Consider the following 22,190-nt stretch of genomic DNA (forward strand, 5'->3'; position numbering starts at 1 on the left):
ATTCTCCGGAGAATTAGAGCATCTAAACCCTGGAGGTTGGCTCAGTCAGATGTGCACTACAACAGAACCAAAACTGAATTTAGAGCATAGAACAATAAAGTTTGGGGACAGGCTCTTTGGCCCATGATGTTGTGCCAAACTAATTAAACTAGTAATCAAATACCTAACTAAACTAATCCCTTCTGCTCACAAAATTCCACATCCTTCCATTCTCTGCACATTCATATGCCTATCTAACAGTCCCTTAAATATCTTGGTCTTATTTTACTCCACTACCACCCCTGGCAGTGCACTCCAGGAACTCCCAGTCTCTGTGTAAAACATCTTACCGAACACATCTCCTTTGAACATATCTCTTTTCGCCTTAAATGCATGCCCTCTATTATTAGGTATTCTGTTGATGGAAAAAGATACCAGCCGCCTCCTCCTCCAATGCCTTTCATAATCTTACAAACTTCTGTCAAGTCTCCCCTCAGCCTCCACTACTCCTGAGAAAACAACCCAATCAATCCCAGCCTCTCTCAAAAGCAGATTCTCTCAAATTCCAGGCAGCATCCTGATAAACCTCAACATCCTTCCTAATAATGGGGCAACCAGAAATGAAAGAAAAATAAATAAGATGAATAAAATTTAAGAAAAGATTAACTTCAACAGTACCCCTGGACTGGGTTTCAAGCACTCAGTAGTGGAATCAGTCCTCGAATGATCTAAATTTCAGACACTATATTCACACTACCTATGCCAATTTATACTAATCCATAAGGAAATTCTTTCCAGTAATTATTGTCTCAGATTAGGTTTGCAATTGTGATTGACGCTGTTCTGGAATTTCTTGGTAGTTTAATTCTTGTTCTTATTTACCTGATGTAGATTTATAAAAAGGTGTTTGTTCTGTAACTCAAGTAAGGAGCTGGAATCCACTTGCAGCTGTTACTAATTTGCCTGACAGTAAATTGGACAGTGAAATGCTTGAATAAACATGGGGCAAGCTTAGTTCAGCTCCACTTCTGCTTTACCCCAAGCGCTTTGAGAGGTGAGAGAGGAGCCAGCATATTTTCAGCAGTTCTAAATAACCTCTATGTGCCGTGCTTAGAGGACCCAACTATGCACACATTTAGCAAGCATGCACTGCGTAGGTGTCAACAAATATTTGTTAATGTTCCTATGAGCAGGGAGATATTTCACCGTGTTAGGGTGACTATTTAAATACTGTGTAAGCAGCTGCTGTTGACTTGAAATTTGGTGTTAAAGTCAAGAGATGTGCGATGGTCTGTTTCTGAAAGACGCTATGGAGTTCCTCTCATTGTGATACTGCACTGAGTTTGACCATTGCACATTAAGGTGAGGAGGTTGCCACGTGTAATTAGATGGTGTTCTCTGAAATCCATCTCCTACTGGTCGCTCAGAATCTGTCCAGCTTTTCATCATGCTACTCATTTTCCCATTGAATGCTCAAAAGGAGAATCAGAATCAGGTTTATTATCATCATCTCATATGATGTGAAATTTGCTGTTTTGCATGTGGCAGCAGAACAGAGCAAAGACATAAAATTCCCATAAATTATAAAACAAATAAATAGTGAAAAAATAAAAGATTAGTGAGTTGGTTGGTTTATGAGTGTTCAGAAATCTGATGGTGGAGGGGAAGAACCTGTTTCTGAATTATGGGGCATGAGTCTTCAGTCTCCTGTTCCTCCTCCTTGTTGACAATAATGGGAAGAGGGCATCTCCTGAATAGTGAGGATCTTTAAGGATGGATTTGCCTTCTTGAGGCACCAGCTCTTGAAGATGTCCTCGATGGTGGCTCATGCCCATGTTGGAGCTGGGTGGGTCTACAAACCACAGCCCTCTTTTGGTCTTGGACACACAAACTAGGATTGTCTTCTACAGAGCACCGAGGTTGAGGAGCACTTTCAATTATGGGAGCATGGATAGGGTAGATAAGTCCCCTGGGTGGGAATGTCAAATACTAGAGGGCATAGTTGAAGGTGAGCTGAGAGGGGAAAGTTTAAAGGAGATTTGCAAGGTCAGAGAGTGAGAGGTACCTGGAACTCACTACCAAGGAAGTTGTGGAAGCAGATACAATGGCGCCGCTTGAGAGACATTTGGACAGTCACACAAACAGACAGAAAATGTAGGAATATAGACCATGTGCAGGCAGATGTGCAACTTAAATTTACAGCATGGTCATCACAGACACCATAGACCAAAGGGCCTGTTCCTGTACTATACTGCACTATCCTAACTGATCTTATCACAGGCCCAAGTTTGCCCACAATCCCTTTCTCTCAACAAAATGTCTGTGGATCACAGGAGCTATTCCATGCATCACCAGCCAACATTCTTTTCCTCAGAATGATTTTCAAGTTTATTATCACTAGAATATGTCATGAAATTTGTTGTCTTCATGCCAGTAGTACAATGCAATACATAATAATAGAGAAAAACATGAATTACAGTAAGTATAAATATATTAAATAGTTAAATTAAATAACTAGTGAGGTGATGTTCATGAGTTCAATGTCCATTCAGATATCTGATGGCAGATGGGAAGAAACTGTTCCTGAATTGCTGAGTGTGTGCCTTCAGGCTTCTGTACCCCGTACTTGATGGTAGCAATGAGAACAAGGCATAACCTGGTTGATGGGGGTCCTTAAGGATGGACGCCACCTTTTTGAAGCATTGCTTCTTGCAGATGGCATGGTTACTATGGATATCCAATTTTCTTTGAGTTCTCCTCTCTGGGAAACGTGGATGAGTGTCCTTCCTTTCCTCACAGCAATCGGTGGAGTCAAACGCCTTCATCTTTAGGTGCCACTGAAGTTCCAAGTGGTGAGTACACAACCAAAGGAGTCAATGTGGACTCACTCACCCATTAAATATATATTACAGTTGTGTATAGGCTCTGTACACTATTAACAAAATCCAGGGAATGATAAGAGGGTTTGTGAATGCACAACAGACATGCATGCTTAACATGTGATTGAGAGCCAAATATTATTTTAGTCTAAATGTTGCAATATTTAACTAGAACTTTATCTACTGTGTGCTTTTGAAAACTGATGTTTTCCATACAAATTTCCACACTGTTTTCAGTGCAATGTGTTTAAAATATCTCTTGATTCGCCTTTTGACCTTTGTCAGGAAGCCAACTGGTGGGATAACTTTTTATCTTTATGAAGGCTGCCAGCAGGAAAAAAAAATCATCAGTCTCTCTGTATGGAGCATGATTCTGATGATCTCCAGGTTGAATCACAGCACTTAAATGAGTCAGTGACAATCAGATCACTTAGGAAGCCTGATCTCCATGTCACCAACACAAAAATTGGTAGAGTTCTGGATCATGAGGTAAGTTGTCAAAGGATTAAGCAGAATATGGACCAGCTGGAACTTTGGGCAGAGAAATGGTAGATGGAGTTTAATAAGACCAAGTGTGAAGTACTGCACTTTGCAAGATTAAGTGTAAGAGGAAAGTATACAGTAAATGGTAGGACCCTTAGGAGCACTGATGTACAGAAGGATTTTGGGATGCAAGTCTATAGCTCGCTGAGAGTGGGAGGGCAAGCAGACAGGATGGTATACAGGCAGACAGCATGCTTGCCTTCGCTGGTGGACCGTTAAACATAAATGTCGAGAAGTCACGTTGCAGCTCTTATAAAACTCGGATGAAGCGACATGTGGAGTGTTGAGTGCAGTTCTGGTTATCACATTACAGGAAAGATGTGGAAGCTATGGAGAGGGTGTGAAATAAGTTTATTAGGATGTTGTCTGGATTAAAGGGTATTACTCCTCATCCATCAGGCTTTTGAACCAGAGGGGGTAACATCAGTCATCCCAACATTGAACTGATTCCACAGCCTTTGTTCTTGATATTTCTTGCTTATTTATTTTTTTCTTCCGTTTTTGTATTTGCACAGTTGGTTGTCTTTTGCACCTTGGTTGTTCACCCATCTCAGCTGTATGTGATTTTTTTATTGATTCTTTTGTGTTTCTTAATATTTACTATGAATGCCCACAAGAAAATGAATCTCGGTGTCCTATACAATAATATACATGTATTTTGATAATAAATTTACTTTGAACTTTGAAATAATAAAGTCATACTTATTAGTCATAAGGAGAGGTTTGATAAACTTCGACAGTTTTCTCTGAAGTGTTGGAAGCTGATGGAAAACCTGATAGAAGTAAATAAAATTACGAAAGGCATAGATAGTCAGAGTTTTTTTTCTCAGGGTTGAAAATTATCAAATGCTACAGTATTACTAAAGTACTAGTATTTACTAGAGTGAATAAGCTTAGGTGAGAGGGTGAAAGTTTAAAGGAGATTTATGAAGCCTTTTTTTTTTTATCTAGAGAGCGGTTGGTGTCCAGAATGAATTGCCAGGTAAAATGGTGGAAGTAGATACAATAGCAACATTTAAGAGGTGTTTAGGGAGATGTTATAATAGACAGGAATGGAGGACTTTGCCCATGTATAGTCAGATGGGCTTAGGGTGGATTGACATCATAGTTGGCACAGACGTCATGGGCTGAATGGCCTGTCCCTGTGGTCCACTGCACTATATTCTCATTTTTTGATAACCACTCAAGATGCTGAAGGAACTCAGCAGGTCAGACAGCAACCATGGAGGGAAGGGGCAGGGTGTTGGAACAAGAGATGCAGGTCAGTCCGGTTAAGCATGCTGCTCTGCAATGTTTACTCAGCTCTGCGCTAAACTGGGGCTGAGGCTGCGGCCTGTTCCAGCAGCTACAGGCTCCATGTCTGAGGGCTCTGTGACGTTCACTCAGCTCTGCGCTAAACTGGGGCCGAGGCTGCGGCCTCCCTTGGCTGCTCTGGTTCCATGTCTATATACTCACTTTTGTTCTGAATGCCAGTGACTGCAGAATCAGAATCAGGTTTATTATCACCGGCATGTGACGTGAAATTTGTTAACTTAGCAGCAGCAGTTCAATGCAATACATAATCTAGCAGAGAGAAAAAAAAATAAAACATAATAATAATGAATTAACAAGTAAATCAATTATGTATATTGAATAGATTTTAAAAAATGCAAAAACAGAAATACTGTATATTAAAAAAAAAGTGAGGTAGTTTCCAAAGCTTCAATGTCCATTTAGGAATCGGATGGCAGAGGGGAAGAAGCTGTTCCTGAATCGCTGAGTGTGTGCCTTCAGGCTTCTGTACTTCCTACCTGATGGTAAAAATGAGAAAACAGCAAGCCCTGGGTGCTGGAGGTCTTTAATAATGGACGCTGCCTTTCTAAGACACCGCTCCCTGAAGATATCCTGGGTGCTTTGTAGGATAGTGCCCAAGATGGAGCTGACTAGATTTACAACCTTCTGCAGCTTCTTTCAGTCCTATGCAGTAGCCCCTCCATACCAGGCAATGATGCAGCCTGTCAGAATGCTCTCCACGTTACAACTATAGAAGTTTTTGAGTGTATTTGTTGACATGCAAAGAATACTTCTGGTCTTTCCACAATTTTTTTTCTCTTTGCACATTCGGTGTTTGACAGTCTTCTTTTTCTTCAATGAGTTATTTGGGTTTCTTTGTTTTGTGGCTGTCTGTAAGGAGATAAATCTCAAGGTTGTATATCATAGATATACTTTGACAATATATGTACTTTGAACTTTGAACTTTAAAATGGACAGTCATCGTTTCAGGTTGAGGCCCTTTATTTGGACTGAAAAAAAGGAGTGATAACTAAATATTCTGAAGAAATTTTCCTTCTCACTTAGATGATGATTCTGTGAGATCCTCTCTCACTGCTCCACCCTTTGTGATACCGGCTATTTACCCTCTTACTTTCAGTTCCAATGGAGTGTCTTGAACTTCCAAGCTCAAACCCTTGACCCAACGATTTGACCCATTGGGTCCAGGTGACCTTGAGGGAGCAATGTCTGGCAGTTGAGTTTAGGCCATTAACTTATCAGTGTCATCTAGGTGTCTGAAGGTCATAGGGATTTTATTCTGGAAGTACTGAATAAGACAATGCCATTTAATTCCCTTAGCAACAACCAATATCTTTTCAGTATGTGTCCAATGTAGAAAAATGCAACATTTGTAATTCACAGCAGAAAGTAAGGGATTGAATTTCCAGAGAGAAACAGATGTCATTATAGATGTGTTCCGACCTGGTATATAATCAGTATTGACATGCATAGTGTTGAATAAACACCACAACGTCTCCAAATTTCTATGGCATTTCATTTTTACCTTAAAGCCTTCAAACATTTCTTTTGAAGTTGTTGAGTGCTTTGAAAAAATACAGAATTCATATTATTAAAGCAAATGCTTAATTGGCTCCCAGTTCTACACTGACATATGACAAGAAGTAGAAAAAAAACTGATTGAAACATCTCATTAGCCTGGATTATCTGTTTAAATTGGAATATCCCTCATATCAGTATAACATAAATTGTACATGGGTCTGTAAGCAGAAGAGCACACAATTAATACATTTCCTGACAAGCACTGAATTGAATGCATAAAGTACAGTCCAGTTCACGTAAGAGCAAACTTTGTGAAGACAACTTGTATTTAACAGAAGTTTACCCAGCATGCAACACAATCCCTATCGTTTGGTATAATTTAATTGTCACATAAATTGGTGCTAAATATATTATGATCCCTTGTATTGGACTACAGTACGTTACAGAACACCTCACAAATAGTATAACACTGCACTAAATTAAGTGGCAGCAATTTTCCTCTTTTGCTACTTTTGATGCATTGACTTTACACTCCAAGAGTGCAGATCACCAAAAGGATGTGCACTCCTGTGATTCCTCAACCATTAATTTCACACACCACTAGGTTCCTCCCTCAGTCTGTATTCCCTCAGCTACAGAAGACCAAGGATTGATCTAACTAAGGTGCTTAAAATGTTAAACAGATTGGATAGTATTGAAATAGAGAAAGTATTTCGGGAGCGGGGGAGAATCAAGAACAAGGCCATTTAATCTGAACATTTGAATGAGGCCACTCAGCAGCAAAATTAAGTGTGTTTCCAGACTGAGAATTGTGGAAATCCGGCTCTCCCAGAAGAATAAGGATGCTGAGATAATTGGTGGTTTTTGACTGAGGTGGATGAGTATTCTTCAGAGTGGGATATCCAGGATGTGGAACAAGGGATATGGCAGTCGAATGACATACAGTCTGTCAACCGTTCCCCTTCCCCAAACTTCTAATCTCGAAGGAATGTAGAACTGCTTCAGTACTCAGTGCAATGCTGAATAGCACAGTGGCTCATCTGGTTGAGCTGCTGCTTCACAGATCCAGTGACCTAAGTCCGATCCTGATCTCAGGAGCTGTCTCGGTGGAGGTTGCATTTGCTTCTGGGGCCATGCGAATTTCCTCCAGATGCTCTGCTTTCCCTCCACAAGTCGAAGCCTTATGAGTTGGTAAGATAACTGGCCCTTCTGTGGGTGGGAGGCAGAAAGTGGGTTGTGCTGACAGGACCGGTTTATATATAAAAAATACGATAGGACAAGAATTGCTATGAACTGACATAGACACAATGGACAGAATAGCCTCTTTGCCCATCTTAAGGAAGCATGAAAAAGTGATATGCAACTGGTGAAACTCAGCAGAACCTCTTGCACAGCCCATTGGAACATGCAAATACAATTCTCCTCCCACACTTATTGCTGGGATACTAAAATGTTTCAAAGGAAGCTTAGTTAATTTATTTAATTTTCATATACACCATGTTGCAATGTAATCATTACTCACAGAGTAAACAGGATAAATACAGGAAGAGGGGAAAACAGCAGAATGGTGCAAAGCTTGGAGTGCAGTCTGATGTAGTGTAAAAAAATACTGAAGTGACAATTTGGAAGAAACAGAGTGGTGGAGTTAAGAGTCTGAGAACGTGGCTGCACCATCAAGAAGGGTCCGAGATAAGACCATAAGACCATAAGACAAAGGAGCAGAAGTCGGCCATTCGGCCCATCGAGTCTGCTCCACCATTTTATCATGAGCTGATCCATTCTCCCATTTAGTCCCACTCCCCCGCCTTCTCACCATAACCTTTGATGCCCTGGCTACTCAGATACCTATCAATCTCTGCCTTAAATACACCCAATGACTTGGCCTCCACTGCTGCCCATGGCAACAAATTCCATAGATTCACCACCCTCTGACTAAAAAAATTTCTTCGCATTTCTGTTCTGAATGGGCGCCCTTCAATCCTTAAGTCATGCCCTCTCGTACTAGACTCCCCCATCATGGGAAACAACTTTGCCACGTCCACTCTGTCCATGCTTTTCAACATTCGAAATGTTTCTATGAGGTCTCCCCTCATTCTTCTAAACTCCGAGGAATACAGTCCAAGAGTGGACAAACATTCCTCATATGTTAACCCTCTCATTCCCGGAATCATCCTAGTGAATCTTCTCTGTACCCTCTCCAAGGTCAGCACATCCTTTCTTAAGTAAGGAGACCAAAACTGCCCACAGTACTCCAAGTGAGGTTTCACCAGCGCCTTATAGAGCCTCAACATCACATCCCTGCTCCTATACTCTATTCCTCTAGAAATGAATGCCAACATTGCATTCTCCTTCTTCACTACTGACTCAACCTGGAGGTTAACCTTAAGGGTATTCTGTACGAGGACTCCCAAGTCCCGTTGCATCTCAGAACTTTGAATTCTTTCCCCATTTAAATAATAGTCTGCCCGTTTATTTCTTCTGCTAAAGTGCATAACCATACACTTTCCAACATTTTATTTCATTTGCCACTTCTTTGCCCATTCTTCCAATCTATCCAAGTCTCTCTGCAGACTTTCTGTTTCCTCAGCACTGATGGCCCCTCCACCTGTCTTCGTATCGTCAGCAACTTAGCCACAAAGCCATCTATTCCATAATCCAAATCGTTGATGTACAATGTAAAAAGAAGCGGCCCCAACACGGACCCCTGTGGAACACCACTGGTAACAGGCAGCCAACCAGAATAGGATCCCTTTATTCCCACTCTCTGTTTCCTGCCAATCAGCCAACGCTCTATCCACGTATGTAACTTTCCCGTAATTCCATGGGCATTAATCTTGTTAAGCAGCCTCATGTGTGGCACCTTGTCAAAGGCCTTCTGAAAATCCAAGTATACAACATCCAATGCATCTCCCTTGTCTAGCCTACTGATAATTTCCTCAAAAAATTGTAATAGGTTTGTCAGGCAGGATTTTCCTTTAAGGAATCCATGCTGAGTTCTGCCTATCTTGTCATATGCCTCCTGGTACTCTGTAACCTCATCCTTGACAATCCACTCCAACAACTTCCCAACCACCAATGTCAAGCTAACAGGTCTATAATTTCCTTTTTGCTTCCTTGCCCCCTTCTTAAATAGCAGAGTGACATTTGCAATCTTCCAGTCCTCCGGAACCATGCCAGAATCTATCGACTTTTGAAAGGTCATCGCTAATGCCTCCGCAATCTGCACAGCTACCTCCTTCAGAACATGCGGGTGCATTCCATCTGGTCCGGGAGATTTATTTACCTTTAGACTATTCAGCTTTCTGAGTACTTTCTCTGTCGTAATTGTGACTGCGCACACTTCTCTTCCCTGCCACCCTTGAGTGTCCAGTATACTGCTGATGTCTTCCTCAGTGAAGACTGATGCAAAATACTCGTTCAGGTCCTCTGCCATTTCCTTATCTCCCATTACAATTTCTCCAGCATCATTTTCTATCGGTCCTATATCTACTCTCACCTGTCTTTTAATCTTTATATACTTGAAAAAGCTTTTAGAATCCCCGTTGATATTATTTGCTAGTTTCCTTTCATAGTTCATTTTTTCCCTCTTAATGACCTACTTAGTTTCCTTTTGTAAGCTTTTAAAAACTTTCCAATCCTCTGCCTTCCCATTAATTTTTGCTTCCTTGTATGCCATCTCCTTTGCTTTAACTTTGGCTTTGACTTCTCTTGTCAGCCACGGTTGCATCCTTTTTCCATTCGAAAATTTCTTCTTTTTTGGAATATACCTGTCTTGCACCTTCCTCACTTCTCACATAAACTCCAGCCACTGCTGCTCTGCCATCTTTCCCACCAGTGTCCCTTTCCAGTCAACTTTGGCCAGTTCCTCTCTCATGCCACTGTAATTTCCTTTACTCCACTGAAATACCGACACATCAAATTTCACAGTAAACTCAATCATGTTATGATCACTGCCTCCTAAGGGTTCCTTCACCTCAATCTCTCTAATCACCTCCGGTTCATTACACAATACCCAATCCAGTACAGCTGATCCCCTAGTGGGCTCAACAACAAGCTGTTCTAAAAAGCCATCTCACAGACATTCTACAAATTCTCTCTCTTGAGATCCAGTGCCGACCTGATTTTCCCAATCCACTCGCATGTTAAAATCCCCCACAATTATCATAACACTGCCCTTCTGACAAGCCTTTTCTATTTCCTGTTGTAATTTGTAGTCCACATCACTGCAGCTGTTTGGAGGCCTATAAATAACTGCCATCAGGGTCCTTTTACCCCAGCGATTTCTTAGCTCAACCCATTAAGATTCTGCACCTTCCGATCCTATGTCACCTCTTTCTAATGATTTAATATCATTTCTTACCAATAAAGCCACGCCTCCCCCTCTGCCTACCTTCCTATCCTTCCGATACACCGTGTATCCTTGGACGTTCAGCTCCCAGAGACACGCATCCTTTAGCCACGTCTCAGTGATGGTCACAATATCATACCTGCCAATCTGTAGCTGTACAACAAGATCATCCACTTTACTCCTTATGCTGCGTGCATTTAAGTACAACACCTTAAGACCAGTATTTGGTACTTTTCGCTTTGATTTCACTGCAACTTTATTGCACTGCAACTCATCCCAATGGCTACAAATTTGCCCCATCACCTGCCTGTCTTTCCTGACATCTTTACTGCTCACTATCTTAGATTTATTTCTGTTTTCCCCTTCCTCCGCTCTGTCATTCCAGTTCCCATCCCCCTGCCAAATTAGTTTAAACTCTCCCTAACAGCTCTATTAAACTTTCCCGCCAGGATATTGATCCCCGTCGGGTTCAGGTGTAACCTGTATTTTTTGAACAGGTCATACATCCCCCAGAAGAGATCCCAATTATCCAAGAACCTGAAGCCCTGCCCCCTGCACCAGTCTCTCAGCCACGCATTCATCTGCCTGATCCTACTATGCTTGCCCTCGCTAGCACATGGCACAGGTAGCAATCCTGAGATTACTACCCTGGAGGTCCTGCTTCTCATCTTCCTTCCTAACTCCCAGAAATGTCTCTTCAGGACCTCCTCCTTTGTCCTATCGATGTCATTGGTACCAACATATACCAAGACAACTGGCTGCTCACCCTCCCCCTTCAGAATATTCTGGACCCGATGCGAGACATCCCGTACCCTGGCACCTGGGAGGCAACACACCATGCAGGTATCTCTATCAGGCTCACAGAATCTCCTGTCCGTTCCCCTGACTATGGAATCCCCTATGACTACCACATTCCTCTTCTCCCTCCTTCCCTCCTGCACAACAGCGCCAGGCTCAGTACCAGAGACCCGGTCACCGTGGGCATCCCCTGTCAGGTCATCCCCCTCAACAGCATCCAGAACAAGATACTTGTTGCTGAGGGGGACAGCCACAGGGGTGTTCTCCACTCTCCGGGCATTTCCCTTCCCTCTCTTGACAGTGACCCAGTTTTCTGACCCCTTTAGCCTAAGAATGACTACCTCCCTGTAGCTCCTGTCTATCACCTCTTCACTTTTCCTGATAAGCAGTTTCCCTGATAAAGGTGGACATGCAAGTGACCGCTGGTGCTGGAATCAGGAGCAAAAAACTATCTGCACGTTTCAACGCAAAATGTCAGCAGTTCTTTTCCAACCACAAATGCTGCTCAACTGGCTGAGTGCCGCCAGCAGTTTCAATAGATTTCAATAGGTACATTTTATGTCAGAGCAATGTATACAATATACATCCTGAACTCTTTTTCTTCGCAAACATCCACAAAAACAAAGGAGTGCCCCAAAGAATGAATGACAGTTAAATGTTAGAACCCCAAAGCCCCCCCCTCAGCTCCCCCCTCCCACACATAAACTGCAGCAAAGTAACGACTCCCCTTCCCCCACCAGCAAAAAGTATTGGCACCCCCCACTGAGCACTCACGCGTGCAGCAAAGATCAATAAAAACACAGGCTTGCAGTATCCCAAAGATTACTCGTTCACCCAGTAACTCGACATACCACAGGCTCTCTCTCTCTCTCCCAAATAAGGAAAAAAGAGGTATTCCTGTTTCACAGCGAGAGGGGAGACATAACAAACAACTTGCTGATTTGTGGTGTTAAAAGTCTGTTGCGTCGCTTTTTCCGAGCTCTGCGCCCAAAGAACTCGAATCTCTGAGCACACAGCCAGCAGCCAGCTCGCTGCTTTCGATCTTCCGTGTTCTCCCATGACACATCAGGCAGTGACACTGGCTTTGAATCCACCTACCTTGAGAGCCACGAAAATCCAGCACCCTGAAGGCGCACTAGTCTTCTAGGCCACGTCCTTAGCATATCGAAAAGCAACCAGTTGTGAGGCCCTGAGAGCGGGTCCCATTTCCACAAAGAACTGAAGTCATTGTGTAACTCCAGGTCAGGGTCTTCAAAAGAACCTTGAAAGGGAAAAAATGGAAATATCAAAGGTAGAAATAGAGCTGTTTCTGAAGATGCAACCAAAGGAGTCGCCGTTAGGTGCCATAATCTCCTCAGCTCTTTGGATGTGAAGAAGCTGATTGGTTCACCTGCAATGAAATGTGTGACTGTGTGACTTTCAACCTTCCTAGAAAAGGACTGTTCCACTGATCTTGAGCATTGTGCAGATTCTGTTCGGTTTGTCTAAATCTCCAACTAGTACGATTATCTAGGGAAGTCTAAAATTCACTTGGTCCATTTCTGACAACTCTATCCCCTTTCATGATCTCTCTGTCTCCATCTCAGGAGACAAATTGTCTATTGATATCTTTCATAAACCTACTGATTCCCATAGCTGTCTGGACTATACCTCTTCCCACCCGTCTCCTGTAAAAATGCCATTCCCTTTTCTCAGTTCCTTCATCCCTGCTGCACCTGTTCCCAGGATGAGGCTCTCCTTCAAAGAACGAGGTTTCCCTTACTCTACCATTGAAGCTGCCCTTACCCGCATCTCCTCCATTTCCTGGACATCTGCATTCACCCCCACTACTTGCTGCCTTAGGCATGATATGTTGGTCAATGGGCTCGTCTTCTGCCCCAATAAGCCACTCTCATGTTGGAGGAGCAACACCTCATTTTACATCTAGGCAGCCTCCAACCCGAGGGCATGAATTATATTTTTCCAATTTCTGGTAGTTTTTTCCCTCCCCTTTTCCTCTTCTTCAATTTCCCAACACTGCCTCTTACCTCTTTTCCTCATCTACTTATCACCTCCCCCTGGTGTCCCTCCTCCTTCCTTTTTTCTCATATTCCGTCTGGTTTGCCTTCAGCCTAATGGCATGAATATCGATTTCTTCAACTTCTGGTCATTTTCCCCTCCCCTTTCCCTCTACTTCAATTTCCCATTCTGGCCCTCACTATTAACTCTTCTCTTCTCTTCTCTTCTCATGCCTATCACTTCCTCCTGCTAGGTATCCTCCTCCCTTTCTCATATGGCCCACTCTCTACTCCTAACAGATTCCTTCTTTTCCAGGCCTTTGCCTTTTCCACATGTCTTACTTCATCCCCCCTCCCAACCCACCTGGCTTCCCCTCCCAACCCACCTGGCTTCCCCTACCATCTTCTAGATTGTCCTTGCCCTTCCCCCATCTTCCCCTTCCTTTCCAGTCCTGATGAGTGGCCTCAGCCCAAAAATATCACTTCCATTGACGCTGCTGAAGGTAAAGTTTTATTTCCAATTTATTCTAAAAAACAATATTCTATTCATGTTTAATATTTAATTGTGCTATTAAACTACAATAAACTTTTCAAAAATCACTGGACAACCATAAAGAAATAGTAACTTCTTTTCTACTTCTCTCTCTTACATTGTCTGCCCTTTCAAATGAACTGGTTTTCAAGCCATATAGCAATTTAACCAGTGCACGAGGGTAGAGAAAGACTTTTAGTGTAGCCCTGCCAGCAAGTCACGAGCTTTTCTATTCCAGTAGGAGTCATATACTTCTAATTCGGAGAGTGCACGCCAATGTGTTCACATGGAACTGGTGGCATTTCCCAGCAGCTTCCAGCACATTGGTCCTGGCGGAAGGTCCATCCAAAGCAGTCTGAATCTTTCTCCACAGATGCTGCTGACTGCTGAGTAGCTGCAGAGCTCCTTAGCTTACCCCACTCCAGAATATCCATCTTAAAGTGTGGTGCCTAAAATTGGATGTGACATGCCAGAACAAGACCAGAAGACGTGCAGCATTAGCTCGGTATTTCAACACCAGCTTTCTGTTATTGATGTTATAGTGCCCCTGTAATAGTCTTTGACAATTAGTCTGTTGGAGCCCAAGCAATTTTCTCACCGCTCCTTGCTTTTTACTATAATGAGTTATCTCACATCTCTGAACATTAAACTGTATCCTCTAATATCTTCTCATGAAGTCTGATCCCTTTTGTAATTTCCTTCCAAAACCGTGGGTTTAAAATTCGCCATCCTGTGATCCAGCCCCTCACAACATAAGGTACAAAGCCAAGACACTGGTACAGATCCAGAGGGAACTCACTTTGTCTGATCCCATTAATCAGAAAACATACCATTTATCCTACCCTCTGTTCTTCTCTATACCAACTAATTACCAACTGTTACATCTTGTTCCCAGAGCTCTGTTTCTTAATTACACTTTTTGATTCAGATTTGAGGCTTACAATATGTTTATTTTTGTGGGCTGCCGAGGGCTGGAGAGGCTGGAATGTATTGATGGCTCACTATTCAATTCCCGAATACTTGATGGGCTCACTGTAGAAGCAGCAGCTAACTATAGTGAGTCTGCCAGGCACTCTGGATCTCCATGCCCCCATGCTGCTTCATGGAAGCAGAGAAAGTGATGATGGTGCAACCAATTTCTGGCCATCCCAGTGATCCAGGGGCTGTTCATGTTTCACATCGACTGCACAAGACATTAAGAAGCTGCAGAGAGCAGTAAACTCAGCCTGATGCATCATATGCACATCCTTCCCCACCATTAGTAGTATCTACATGAGGCACTGTCTAATGGAGGCAACATCTATCATCAAACAGCCTCATCGTCAGTGCCATATCATCTTCCAGCAGCTACAATTGAGGAGGAGTACAGAAGCCCAATGTCCCACACCACCAGGCTCAAGAACATTTGCTTCCCTTCTATCGTTCAGTTCTTGAACCAAATGGCACAATCCGAATCACTATAGTTTAGCAACACCATGATAATTGGAACTACAAAGGACTTTGCTATTGTTGGGTTGAGTTGTCCTCCAACCTTGGCCAACCATTTGCAAACATTTTATCACCATATGAGGAGGCATCATCAGTGCACTGTTCATTTGTGGTGTGTCCTCTGAATGCTTGGCCTTTCATAAATCAGTTGATTGGTTGTCATACCAGAAGCTCAGTTGTGACATAGGGAGGGGGCCTCATTGCTGACTGGTTGCATACTCTGCTAACTCTGTGCATTGTGGTCTGGAATTTTGCCCGCATTGGCTTATAGATAGAATTGGGGTCTACATGTCTGTTTGCAGAAAACCATGTTTCTAGGGGTTCTCCAGCATTCTGTATGTTTGCTTGCGCCGTGACTTTCACTGATGCCCAGACGAATTGGCGCCCCTCTTGATCTTCATTGGAAAAGATTAGGGAGAGCTGGTCTTGCCACCTCACAGCCAGTTGATGTTCATGGATTCTTGTGGATTGTTTTCTCCCAGTTTGGCTGATGTAATATTTGCTGTATTGGACTTTGTTATTTTAGGCTCAATTTACCTTTTTCCTGTATACTTTTGTATAATTCATGTTAATTTTTTGTTTTTCTTGGACAGTGTTGATTTCACCAATGCTATTCGCCCATGATGTTGCTGTAAGTAAGGTTTTCATTGCACTTGTAAGTACATGCATGTTCTTGTGCATCTGACAATAAACCCCAGTTGACTGGACTTCACACTTTTACATCAGCTATTGCTGGCTCATCCAGCCTGGCCCTGTTTATTTGAATGTGACGTTCATTAAAAAGTTAAGTGATCTGTTTTAATTTCTCTTTGGTATTAATGCTTTAAATAGTACACAGCAGTTAATGTTTTAAGCAATCATTTTTATTTAATATTTATATTAATCACTTTGAGTTTTGCTATTGATCATTTCTGATTGGCTTGGAACATCAACTGCATTTGGACATAGTGTGAACATCTATGGTACGTCCATCGGCAGCGCTATATTTGCATTGTCTGTGACCCAGAGAAGAGTCACCACAGCAACAGTGGTGGTGCGCCAAGAGCTGTGCAAGTACCATGGGGAACAGTGGGTGCATTTGTAACCTTTAGCCTGTGTTCTGACTTTATCTGTAGCCTGTGATCTGGCCTGTAGCTGCTGCATCTATAGCTGTACTCTTGATATATCTATGGTCTGTGATCAGGCTGTGTGAGTAGTCTGTACTTTGGCTGCACCTGTAGTCTGTGATCTCTTTATATCTAGAACCTGTACTCTTGCTGTGTCTATGGTCTGTGATCTGATTATGTATCTAGAGCCTGTACTCTTGCTGTAAGTATGGTCTGTGATCTCTTTGTATCCATAGTCTGTGCTCTGACTGTATCAGCGGCCTGTGATCCAGATGTAGCTACCGCCTACATTCTGACTTTACCTATAACCTCCTCTCCGACCTATCCATCATCCATGATCTGGATGTCTCTATATCCCATACTTGGTATCTGTAATTTGTGATCTGTCTGTAGCTGTAATCTCTGCTTTCCTGAACAAACCATTTTGTAAGTCTGTGGGTGCTGAGCCTCACTGGGTATGTCCTCTTGCCTTCATACATTTCCTTGAATTTGCATTCACTGGCTGTGTTTCTAGGCCTTATAAGGAAATTTTCATCACGCACACTGATTCGTGCCTTTGACTTTGGAATACAAATCTATGGGTGCAGCAATTCAGACCACGCTCAATCCTTTGGCGATCTTGTAAGGTGTTTTGCTCTCCAGCTCACTTACTTCTCATCCACTGAAGGATGTAACTGACCTTCTCAGCTCTCCTGCCTCCAGGAAACCATCGAATGTCAGTTCACATTTTTCTTTAAACTTTCCAAATGTTGTTGTCAGATCTCAGTTTACGGTTTGCGAACCTGCAGCTCTCTCTCGCACATACAGTACACAATGTACTGTCACCACCAATAAGCGTTGAAATTTTGTTTAAAGGGTCAAATTCACATTGTTCATTAATATGAAATTTTATTCATGTCCTGACAAGCTACATCTCCATCTGTGTGGGAATAGCAGAGCATTGGACTGGAAGTCCCAACAAAGAACTGTGAGTTCAGCTGAGAAGATCATAGGGGTCTCCCTACCATCCATCAGAGACGTTTCTCAGGAGTATTGTGTATGCAGGGCCCTGAGAATTATTAAGGATCCTACCCATCCATCCAGCATCCGCTTTGACTTACTACCATCAAGCAGGAGGCTCCGCTGCATAAAGACAAGAACAGTCAGGATGGGAAACAGTTTCTTCCTACAGGCCATTCGGCTTCTGAACTCCCTGCTGCATCACATTTGAAGTGTCACTGGTTAATTTGCTCTGAATCTTACAATACTTGATTTGTGCACTTCACTTTGTTTATTTATGTGTTATTTATTTGAAGATTTTATTCTTACTTTCCTAAGCTATTGTCTGTTGTATGTGTGTTATGTGTACTACTGTGCTTTACACCCTGGTTTGGAGAAACATCGTCTCGTTTGACTGTATACATATATATAGTTAAATGACAATCAACTTGATTTGACTTGAATTCATCACCTCTGTTATGTTATATTGAGAGCTACGTTATTTTTTACTTTAACTCTCAATTGTGGCTTATATTGTGTTTGTTTTATTTTCAGCCAAAAGACTACATGCTGATGAGAGATACACCGTCTATTCTCTACATAGAAATATAGTACAAGTGGTGCAGTGCAATAAGTGCAAATTGTATACTCGCTTCCCGAATTCTATTGATCCCTATTCTTTCTATCAATAGCACTAATCTACATAACAAGGTTACACTATTTGTGCCCTTATATCTTTGCTATTGATACAGATACTTGCTTTGTACTAAAATCGGCTTCTTTTGCAATGGAAGCTTTTTGTTCTAATCGTGCTCTTTCTTGTAAAAATGTGTATAATTTATTTTTAGATTATGCTTTCTTGTGAATGCTGCTTGTTTGGTGCTTTGTGCCTGTGATATTGCTGCAGACAGGTTTTTCACTGAACCTGTGCGTACATGTTCTTGTGCATATGACCATAAACTTCACTTTTTCAGAATCAGAATCAGATTCAATATCACTGGCGTATGTAGTGAAATTTGTTGTCTTTGCAGCAGCAATACAAAGTAATTTGTAATAATAGAAAAAAATGTGAATTACAGTAAATGTATATATACATATATACTGTATATATAATAGTTCAATTAAATAAATAATGCAAAAATAGAACTAAAAAGGCAGTCAAGTAGTGTTCATGGTTACAATATCCATTCAGAAATTGGATGGCAGAGGGGAAGAAACTGTTTCTGAATCATTGAATGTATGCCTTTAGGCTTCTGTACCTCTTTCCTGATGGTAGCAACGAGAACAGGGTATGACCTGGGTGATGGGAGTCCTTAATGTTGGATGGCACCTTTTTGAGTCATTGCTCCTTGAAGATGTCCTAGATACTATGGAGACTAGGGCCCATGATGGATCTGACTAAATTTACATCTCGCTGTAGCTTATATTGATCCTGTGCAGTGCCCTCCCCCACCCCACATACCAGACAGTGATGCAGCCAGTTAGAATGCTCTCCAGGGTACATCTGTAGAAATTTGCAAATGTCTTGGTGATATACCAAATCTCCTCAAACTCCTCATGTAGCCGCTGCCATGTCTTCTTTGTAGCTGGGTCCAAGTTAGATCCTAAGAGATATTGACGCCCAGGAACTTTTTCATTTGATCTCTTGAAAAAAATCAACCAAGGTATAGAATAATATTTATGTAACCTGATGTACCCAGAAACCTGAATTAATAACATGACTGGTCAGCCCAAAGCAACCAGCACTTTTGGAGAATTTAAAATCCATTTGGGTGAATAACCTAGAATAAAACAGTGCCATCAAAGGTGGTGATCATGTAAGTAGCCCCCAGCTATTTGTGTTAAGGCATTTGCTTTACTAAGACTTTTTAAGGAAAGAATTTACTACCTTCACCTAGTCAGGTCTTTATTTTACTGCATGGGAATGTAGTTATCTCTTACAAGCTCTAATTGGCCTTAAACTCTGACAATAAGCATTCAATGCTGTAATTCCTGCATCCTCTGAATGAATAAAGAGAACTATTATGCCTACAACTTCCCTGAATTATTTGGAACAATGGATTGTCTAGCGTTTACTAATCAGTAAATAGTAAAGCGTCTATTATGTCTAGTGATGTATACCACATAAAAAGTGCTGGAAGTTCTCAGCAGGTCAGGCAGCATCTATGGAGGGAAATGAACAGTCGTAATTTTGGGCCAAGACTCTTCATCATGACAGGAAGCGAAGAGGGCATCTTTACAACATAGGCAGCAACCACCTAGATGTCAGGGTGGTCAGCCATTTTACTTGCACTTCCCATCCCTACACTGACATGTCTGTCCTCAGTCCCCCCAATACCAGGCTGAGGCTAGATGCAGATTGGAGGAGAAACACCTCATTCCATCTTACTACCTGAGGGCATCAATTCCTGAAACTTCTGGTAACTGCTCCCCTTTGTTCTCCACCACCCCACCCCCCCCCCCAAATTGAATATCCCTCTGGCCCCGTTACTCTTTCTCTTTTCTTTCTTTCACCCTCACAATCTACCCATCACCCATACCTTCCTCCCTCCGGTTCCCCACTTTCTTCACTTTATTTCATGGTCCACTGTCCTTTCCTATCAGATTCCTTCTTCTTCGGTCCTTTGCCTCTCCCAGCTATCCCCTCCCAGCTTTTCAGATCATTCTTACTTCCCTCCCTTCCCCACCTATGTCACATATACACAGACTCTTCCTGGTACCTTAAGGCTGGGTGTGTCTACTTCTGTGCCACCCCTTCCCCTGGCATTCCTTCTATGCCACCTGCCCCACACCCCTCCCATGGCACTCCACCCTTTACTCATGCCAGATTTTCAAATTTGCCCTCTGCTCCATGTTGACAAATATACGACTGTGCAAAAGTCTTAGGCACCCTAGCTATATATATGTGCCTAGGACTTTTGCACAGGTCTGTATTTATTGTATTTTGAAACATCATAGAAACATAGAAACATAGAAAATAGGTGCAGGAGTAGGCCATTCGGCCCTTCGAGCCTGCACCGCCATTTATTATGATCATGGCTGATCATCCAACTCAGAACCCCGCCCCAGCCTTCCCTCCATACCCCCTGATCCCCATAGCCACAAGGGCCATATCTAACTCCCTCTTAAATATAGCCAATGAACTGGCCTCAACTGTTTCCTGTGGCAGAGAATTCCACAGATTCACCACTCTCTGTGTGAAGAAGTGTCTCCTAATCTCGGTCCTAAAAGGCTTCCCCTTTATCCTCAAACTGTGGCCCCTTGTTCTGGACTTCCCCAACATCGGGAACAATCTTCCTGCATCTAGCCTGTTCAATCCCTTTAGGATTTTATACGTTTCAATCAGATCCCCCCTCAATCTTCTAAATTCCAACGAGTACAAGCCCAGTTCATCCAGTCTTTCTTCATATGAAAGTCCTGCCATCCCAGGAATCAATCTGGTGAACCTTCTTTGTACTCCCTCTATGTCAAGGATGTCTTTCCTCAGATTAGGGGACCAAAACTGCACACAATACTCCAGGTGTGGTCTCACCAAGGCCTTATACAACTGCAGTAGTACCTGCCTGCTCCTGTACTCGAATCCTCTCGCTATAAATGCCAGCATACCATTCGCCTTTTTCACCGCCTGCTGCACCTGCATGCCCACTTTCAATGACTGGTGTATAATGACACCCAGGTCTCGTTGCACCTCCCCTTTTCCTAATCGGCCACCATTCAGATAATAATCTGTTTTCCTATTTTTGCCACCAAAGTGGATAACTTCACATTTATCCACATTAAATTGCATCTGCCATGAATTTGCCCACTCACCTAACCTATCCAAGTCACTCTGCATCCTCTTAGCATCCTCCTCACAGCTAACACTGCCACCCAGCTTCGTGTCATCCGCAAACTTGGAAATGCTGCATTTAATTCCCTCATCCAAGTCATTAATATATATTGTAAACAACTGGGGTCCCAGCACTGAGCCTTGGGGTACCCCACTAGTCACCACCTGCCATTCTGAAAAGGTCCCGTTTATTCCCACTCTTTGCTTTCTGTCTGCTAACCAATTCTCCATCCACATCAATACCTTACCCCCAATACCATGTGCGTTAAGTTTGCACACTAATCTCCTGTGTGGGACCTTGTCAAAAGCCTTTTGAAAATCCAAATATACCACATCCACTGGTTCTCCACTATCCACTCTACTAGTTACATCCTCAAAAAATTTTATGAGATTCGTCAGACATGATTTTCCTTTCACAAATCCATGATGACTTTGTCCGATGATTTCACCGCTTTCCAAATGTGCTGTTATCACATCTTTGATAACTGACTCCAGCAGTTTCCCCACCACCGACGTTAGGCTAACCGGTCTATAATTCCCCGGTTTCTCTCTCCCTCCTTTTTTAAAAAGTGGGGTTACATTAGCCACCCTCCAATCCTCAGGAGCTAGTCCAGAATCTAACGAGTTTTGAAAAATTATCACTAATGCATCCACTATTTCTTGGGCTACTTCCTTAAGCACTCTAGGATGCAGACCATCTGGCCCTGGGGATTTATCTGCCTTCAATCCCTTCAATTTACCTAACACCACTTCCCTACTAACATGTATTTCGCTCAGTTCCTCCATCTCACTGGACCCTCTGTCCCCTACTATTTCTGGAAGATTATTTATGTCCTCCTTAGTGAAGACAGAACCAAAGTAACTATTCAATTGGTCTGCCATGTCCTTGCTCCCCATAATCA

The 22,190-nt window shown here is 42.5% G+C and overlaps 1 long non-coding RNA gene across 1 annotated transcript; it reads left to right on the forward strand.

Moving 5' to 3' along the window:
* Nucleotides 1-3,228: 3,228 nt before the first annotated feature.
* LOC134346797 (uncharacterized) lies at nt 3,229-19,825 on the forward strand. Its single transcript, XR_010018034.1, has 3 exons — nt 3,229-3,347; nt 15,969-16,006; nt 18,015-19,825. It is a non-coding gene; the product is annotated as an uncharacterized LOC134346797 (long non-coding RNA).
* The last annotated feature ends 2,365 nt before the right edge of the window (nt 19,826-22,190 follow it).

This window comes from Mobula hypostoma, chromosome 5 (genome assembly GCF_963921235.1).
Source record: "Mobula hypostoma chromosome 5, sMobHyp1.1, whole genome shotgun sequence".
NCBI lineage: Eukaryota > Metazoa > Chordata > Chondrichthyes > Myliobatiformes > Myliobatidae > Mobula > Mobula hypostoma.